Consider the following 7,975-nt stretch of genomic DNA (forward strand, 5'->3'; position numbering starts at 1 on the left):
CTAGAGCGACCGCTATAAAAGGAGGGAAGGCTGTATTTGGGAAGCAGAGGGCTGAACTGTGGTGAGGATGGTGGGGGTACAGGGTAGGGGATGAGTGCATAGGTGAGCGGGCACATGGCTATTTTCTATAGCTCTCAGGGGATGGGAGTACAAGACGGAGCAGAAGCTGTAAGGGCATGTCACTCATAATCTCAAACTAGAAAAAACCCCAGTGGCACTAAGGCCCGCAGGCACGCTAGGCAAGTCCTCTCAGTCACTGAGTAATGACAACTCCAGTTCCTGACTCCTCTGCGGCCATCTTGGTAGCCCATCTGTCTCTGGCTAAGCTACGATTGGAAGATGCTGGACACTGTGTGGATGGATGGCGGGCTGGGTTGAGGAAAGGGAAGTGAGGCTCAAACGAGTCATAGCTCTGTTATAAAAAATACCTTTGGGGTGGGCGAGGGAGGGGTCAGGCAGGGTCAAGGAGCATTCCAGAAGTATCCACGGGAAAGTGGGGGTGGGTGGGGGAGGAGGGAGGGCCTCAGGCTTTGTTGATTCGAAGCTGAAGGCCACACGGCCGCGAACTTGTCTCGCTCGTCATCGGTGGCGATGTTGGCAGCATTGATGCGACAATTCGACATTCACCTCCACGTTGGGGGTCACATTCAGGAACTTTACGGCCACCAAGGGCTGTGTGTAGTTCACCTAGGCCAGAGGAGACAAGGACTTAAGCCTGCGGCACCTTGGCCTCTTTCCCAAGACCCCCATTGGGAGCCCCGCCAAGGACCGTCCCTGGACTTACGTGGAACTTTTTGCCGTAGTAGGGGAAGTACATGAGGTCGATGTTGCCATTGGCCGGGAACATGACGAAGTGGCCAAGGTTCTCGGCATCCTCATCTCTCTGCGGGGGTTGCCAGAAGGTTAAGGGGAGGGGATGTTAAGAACAGCGGCACTTGGAAGGGCTCACAAGGCCTTGCCTTGCACCTCCTTCACCCTAAATAATTCCTCTCAAATTGTCTTCTTGATGGGCTGTGGTGGCGCACGCCTTTGATCCCAGCACTTGGGAGGCAGAGGCAGGGGACTGCTGTGAGTTCGAGGCCAGCCTGGTCTACAAAGCGAGTCCAGGGCTACGCAGAGAAACCCTGTCTCGAAAAACAAAAATAATAATAATAATAATAATAATAAAAATAATAATAATAAAAAAAATTTGTTTTGAGACGTGCCTCTGCTCTGTAGAAGGGAGTGTGTGTGTGTGTGTGTGTGTGTTTGCACGCGCGCACACACGAGCGCACTCATTTCTGCACATCTACACGGAGGGATAGCCTGCCTCCCCATCAGACTAGGAATTCTAAGGGTGCCTACACAGTGGAGGCCTTCTACCCCACTATCAAGCCCAAGTTCTTACCCCATCCTTGGGAATCAGTCTCTGGAGCAGAGCCAAGAAAGAACAGATAAACAGTAAGGGCTGGGTAGGAAGGAGGAGGAGGAGGGTGACCGGGTGGGGGTGGGGCAGCAACTTTCTAGAGAGGACAGAGTCAGGTGCAGGGTTCCAAGGACGACTAGCTGCAGCAAATGATGCTAACCGGTCAGCAGCTACTGACACTTAAAGGGACCTGAGAAACAAGGCAAGATGGAAGGGAGAGTGGAAGCAACACACACAACTGAGGGGAAAAGAACAGACACACGGAAGGAGCCAGAGGCCAGGGCTTTGGTGCAGGAGGGGACGGGTCTGTCCCCAGGAGAACAGGGTTTCTGCATCCTAGAGAGAAGCAACAGGCTAAGAGCCCCTTAGCGCTACCGCTGCAGGAGGAGCCCTCTCTTACCCCTTATCCCTATAGTGCTGGGGCCTCTGAAAGCAAAAAAGACAGGGAGATACGGGTCAAGAGCTCAGAAAGCTGGATGTGTGAGCAGGTGGGCGGGGGCGGGAGGGCCCACACACTCACCTTCCCCACACAGGTGGACATTCATGCTCTGGTTCGCCCCTGCATAAAAGTGATGACCTGGGAGAAAAGAGAGAGATATTGTCACACCTTGATGTCCAGCCTTCCAGCTCCCCAGCTTAGCTCCCAATAGCCCCACCTCTTCTATCAACCAAAACCTCTTAATGCCCATTAACCCCAATGAAAGGGCACATTAGTTAACAGATGGCAGTGGCCACAGCTCCCTCCTCCCTAGGGACCAATGTCATGGTTACCCACCCGGTTCATTTTGATGAAGACACAGGGCTGCCCGGTGCTGTAACCATAGTGGGTAGGGTCCCCGATGCCAGAGCAGTTGCCCAGCTGGGTCCGTGTTGAATTGGCAGGCACGTTTTGGGTAGTTGAGAACCCCGTTATCTGGTTGCTCATAATATCGCCCAGGGCGGCAGACATCATTTTTCTGGGCTTGGATGGAGTCGTTGTAAGCTGGGCAGTGGGAAGGAAATAGAGAATTCAGAGGCCCGGTGATGTCCCACTTGGAGTGTCCTCAGTTGTCTGCCCCTCCCTCCTGCAAGGTCCTGGACTAGCCACCCCTCACCCCACTCCCCACCCCCCGCACTCACGCTCCAGGAACTTGTTGAGCTTCTGGACGTGCTGATCCCAGCTCTCGGTGTCACTGATGTTGACAATGACATCAAGGTTCTCAGTCTTGGGGCGAATCATCAAGCCTAGGGCCGACAGGAGCAAAGACTGGAGTCACACATAAGATGAGACACACACCAGACGAGGGGATGGGGCGAAGATCTGAAGCTGCCCTTCCTCTGGGGGAGGGACAGTCTCCTGTGGCATCGCCACTTCTCCAGAACACACACACACACACACACACACACCTGCCTGCACGGCATGGGAAGGAAGGGCCCAGTTCGAGAAACTCCCCCATGACACTCCTGGAAACAACTGTACGCTCTTTGTGAGGGCACAGCTGTGCTGTGCGGGGGGGTGGGGGGCTGCGGGTGAAGGGGGGTACCGCTTAGCTCACCTGGTGTGCCAGCCGATCTTGGTACTGGGAGTGTTGGTCAGAGACAGTCTGCAGCATCACCCACATGGTGAGGGTGAACATGGCCGTGAGAAAGCATAGAAGACGAGGTAGAAGAGGAGGATGAAGGCTCGGGCGGAGGAAGTAGAGTCAGCAGGGTCCCACATCTCCTTCATGGCCTACCTCGCCCACCACCCCACTCAGCCCTTCTTCCCTCTCAAGCTGTGTGCTGGGATAGGACAAGGAGCAACAGGATATCTTAGGGCCTTCCCCTGGGAGCCAGAGGACACAAGCCGGAGGCCTACAGAGCCAGCTCCAGCCCTGAATCCAAGCCTCCTCCTGAGGCGCAGTCAAGTCCGACCTTCTGGAGGCCACGAGAGACCTAAACTGTAGTTGTTGTGACAACTCCAAGAATAGGCCACTGTCATTCTGCCTCTAATTACATTTCCAACTTCTCAACCGTGCTTGGTCCTGAGAAGGCCTAGCGTCTTGTCCCTGCTGCGTTGGAACCCAGGCTTAGAGCTGCCCTAGCACAAAGGTAGTGAGCTGGTCACCATTCTCGCCAAGTTCTTTCTTTTTCTTTCTTTTTTTTAAATTACACCTTAGGATACAGCCTTGAGCTCTGCACTCCGAACTGCTGCTGGAATGTCTGGGTGATTACATAGGACCAATTTTCAGAAAGATTTACTCATTTATTTTATGTATATGAGCACTCCATTTCATGTACAACAGGAGAGGGAATTAGAGTCCATCACAGACGGTTGTGAGCCACCATGTGGGTGCTGGGAATTGAACTCTGGACCTCCTGAAGAGCAGGTAGTGTTCTTAACCTCTAAGCTATCTCTCCAACCCCTTGCCCAAGTTCTTACCACCTCAAGCCTAGGGTCCCGGGGCTTAACAGAAAGATCGCTCTCTCTGTTGTCTCTCCCCCCCACCCCACCCCTCTTTCTCACCCTGAGGGAGCAGCTCCTGGAATGAGAGGCAACACTGGCCCAGTTACAAAACTCTCAGCCATAACTGAACCTCAGCAGTCACCTCACCCTTAACTCACATGAGATCCTGGCCAGCGTCAAGAAGACAGGCCACCCTAGAAGCCTCCCCTGGACACATCTCTCACGTCTCCTAGACCTCACGGGTGAGGAAGACACACTGTTCCAAGCGTTGGTTCATTGGTCCTTGCCATCCCACAGGGTCTTTGAGGACAAGGGCTGCGCTGATCTCCTTTCACAGTCCCCTAGGCCTTGGGTAGGTGGTCTGATGAAAACTGTGTCCAATCAATGTGGATGTATTATAAATTATGTCACACAGACTCCTTGTGCCTTAATTCTGCAGCTTGGTACTGTCTTTTGCAAGAATGTCACCCCCTCACTTCACCTGCACCCATCAGCAGACCCTTGCACGGCCCTGAGGTAAGTTCCCCCAAGGCATGGAGTCCTATGGAAACACTTGCCTGAGGGTGTACCCATCTCAGCGTAGTGACCATTTCTCCCTGCTCCCTCTGACATCTGAAAACATCATGCCTGGAAAAGTGTCATCCCTTCTGGCAGCCCCCCCGACCCACAAAGCAGCCACAGAAGGCTCCAAACGCCCAATAGTGGAATACAGACAAACAACTTCCGCTGCTAAGAACGCCCCCCCCTCCAAGACCCCCCTGGTAGATCCGCCCCCTCATGAATGTTCCCAGGGTCCAAGGAGGTGGGTGAGAGCTAAAAATAGACGAGGTTGGCTAGCTAGGGAAAGCCAGAGGGAGAGTTAGGGCACACTCTTCGGGGAGGGGGGGTGATGATGACCGTGTGCAGCCGCTGGGCCTGAGCCGGAGCGGGAGCGCCGCGGCACGGACACGCGCGCAGAGCCCGCGACCCCCCGCCCGAGGGGGCTCCGCGGGGGGCGGGCAGGCGGCAGTGACCTACTTTCTCCGCCTCCGCAGCGGCCATAGAGATTAGACCGCTGATTCGGGCCCCTCCTGGTCCAAAGCCTGACAGTGGGAGCTGGACGCCAGGGACCCGGCAGGGGAGCTAGGGCGACGCCCGCGGGACCCTGCGCCCCAAAGGCGTCGCCGGACGGTCAGCTACCACCTTTCCCGCGCCAGCCCCGCGTACCCCAGCTGGTCCCGGTGCGCCCCATGAACTGGTGCGTCCGCGGGTTCCACACGAACTCCTTCCACTCCTCAACCACCTGCCCGCAGCTCTTCTTCTCTTCTGGATGACCATCTTGGCTGCACAGGGCGAGTCCCGGCGCGCTGCGGGGGGCTGCGGAGAAGCGGGGGCGTCGCGCACTAAAGCCCTCCACGCACCGAACGCGCGCGGGGAGTGAGGCGAGGATGACTCCAATCAGATATGCAGCTGTTGCAAATTCCGGGGTGCACAGCCACGCGCTGTGGTCTGCTGGCAGTGCAGCGAAGGTGCGCCGAGGCTAGGCCCCCCCGACTGCGATAGAAGAGGGGGGGACTGTCAAAACAGGGAAAGATAACCAGGGCAAGGGATGCCAAGGCAGCTTCACCCGACACACCGGCTAGAAGCAAAACAAAAAGGGGTGCAAAACCAGACGGCTACAAAACCCGAGCGAAATGCAGAAAAAGCGGGGTGCAAAGAAGCAAGAAAAGATGGGGGAGGGAGCCGCCCCGAAATCCGAGATGCAAAGAGGCTGCGGAACGCGGCAGGTGGCCGATTAAGGCTTCTCCGACAAACTGCGACAGCCACACCACAGTTGGCCCAGCCAGTGGGAGCTGAGGCGGGGACGAGCAGTTGGGGGAGAGGTGACAAGCAAGATAGGGGGCCCCCAATCGGAGGGCTCCGCTCCTCAGCAGTGCAGGGAGCGCGGTCCCTGCGCACGGGTCTTTATACTCGGTGACTCTGAGGGTATCCGCCCCCTTCCCACCCACCCCTCAGGAACCCCGCCTATTCGTGCTCGCCCTGGAGACCTCATACATATGCAAATATGGAGAGGGATCGGGCCCGCCCCCTGCTGCGTCTTTCAGTCCTTGAGGGCTCTTCCTTACCCCTACCCAGGTACTACACGGAAACAGGTGGGAAAAGGGGACAGAGGGTGTGCCTGGGTGGGGAGCCAAGGAGGAAAAGATCACACTCTGAGAGGCATAAACCTTAAAAGAAAGCTGATGGGTATGCAGAAGTAGGAGCACGGGGCGGGGAATTAAAAGACTAAGATAAAGTTACTTCGAAAGCCTCCGGAACAGAGGGCAGAATGTGAGAGGAATAGAGAAAAGCGCCAGACACAAGAGCGAGCCAGGAACTAGAACACAGGGATGGGTAAGAAGCCACCGCAGGACGCCCTTCTTTTCCGTCCACTTGCCCATCCTACCCCTTCTCTGTGCCTGCCCAGAACTCCCTGCCCTCTTTCCGAACATGTGTGAGGCCCCAGAAATGCCACCCAGCTCTACACGCGCCCAGCACCCCCCCCACAGGTCTGATCCCCCCCACCACCGCCACATTTGCCAGAGCTTTAACTGTTACTGACTAGTGGCTCCAGCTCTGAGGAAGCCAAGCGAGCCGCTAAGACAGAGACGGCAAGCTTATGTCACACACTTCTTTCTTTCTGTGTCAGGAACAGCAAAACCCACTTGCTGCGGAGGCCAGAGCGTAACTTGCAGGAGTCCCGTCTCTTCTCCCACCCTATGCATCCTGGGAAGGAAATTGATCTGTACATAAAGCTGGGCCATGCGGTGCTCCTGCCTCTTCCTCCCAAGTTCTGGGCTTAGAGAACATGCCGCTTTGATTTGCTCTGTTCTAGAGACAGGGTGTCCCTTACTCCAGGCTGCTGCAGAACGTTGCTGGTCTGGAGTATCCAAAGATGGATTTGAACTTCCTGATCCTCCTGCTTGGATTCCCTGATCCTGGGGTTGCAGGTGTATACCGTCATATCCAGCTCCAGGTTTGCCCTGAACCCCGATCCTTCGTCCTCTATTGAGATTACAGGTGGGATGACTGTGTTTTGATTGTTGTGGGAAGGATTGTAAACTTTGTCCCTGGTGAAAGCGGTCTTGCGGGGGGGGGGGGGGGGGGAGCTTTGCCCTTGGAAACGCCACGGATAGACTGAATGGAGCCATCCTGGGTCTGAGTTCAGGAAGTGGACTGGGGGACTCCAGCTGGGCCATTGTGTTTCTAATCGAATATCGATGGGGGCAGGGATGCTGACCCAGACCGGACATTGCCCGCCCGAGAGAGATGCAGGCAGAGGAGAGAGGAGAAAGCTGCATCTTTTGGAGCAGGATTGCACGTGGATTTGGGCAGAGACCAATTTGCAAGCCAGACCAGCGTGCAGGCCAGAGACACTTGGGGATCCATCCTGTCCCATGGAACAGATACTGGAAGGTTGACTCTTCTTTCCCTTTAACCCTTTTAGCCGAGGATTGCTGGATTGTATAATAAAGTCTAATTGTTAAAAAACAGAGCCAACAGCCAGGCGGTGGTGGCGCACGCCTTTAATCCCAGCACTCGGGAGGCAGAGGCAGGTGGATCGCCATGAGTTCAAGGCCAGCCTGGTCTTACAAAGCAAGACCAGGACAGTCAAAGCTACACAGAGAAAACCCTGTCTCGAAAAACCAGAAAAAAGCCGGGCGTGGTGGTGCATGCCTTTAATCCAGCACTCGGGAGGCAGAGGCAGGCAATCCCAGCACTCGGGAGGCAGAGGCAGGCGGATCGCTGTGAGTTCGAGGCCAGCCTGGTCTACAAAGTGAGTCCAGGATGGCCAAGGCTACATAGAGAAACCCTGTCTTGAAAAACCAAAAAAAAAAAAGAAAAACCAGAAAAAAAACAAAAACAAAAACAGAGCCAACAGATTGTAATTTCACTTTTACTCCAAGCATCATGGAAGTAATTCTAGTATTTGAAACTATGGGATGACATGATTAAATTCAATGAACGGACCAGGCATGTGACCATATCAGGATTCAGTGACTTGGGAGACTGGGGGTGGGGGGTGGGGGACCGGAAAGGACTGACTGAGGCCAAGAGTTCAGAGTTAGTCAGGACAACACAACTAGACCCAAACTCAGAAACACAGACAGAAAGAAAAAGGAGAG

The 7,975-nt window shown here is 55.2% G+C and overlaps 1 pseudogene; it reads right to left on the reverse strand.

The window, feature by feature from the left end:
- Window positions 1–523: 523 nt before the first annotated feature.
- On the reverse strand, window positions 524–6,813 carry LOC127207951 (sodium/potassium-transporting ATPase subunit beta-2-like; annotated as a pseudogene).
- Between the last annotated feature and the right edge of the window lie 1,162 nt (window positions 6,814–7,975).

Source organism: Acomys russatus, chromosome 25, assembly GCF_903995435.1.
Source record: "Acomys russatus chromosome 25, mAcoRus1.1, whole genome shotgun sequence".
Taxonomy (NCBI): domain Eukaryota; kingdom Metazoa; phylum Chordata; class Mammalia; order Rodentia; family Muridae; genus Acomys; species Acomys russatus.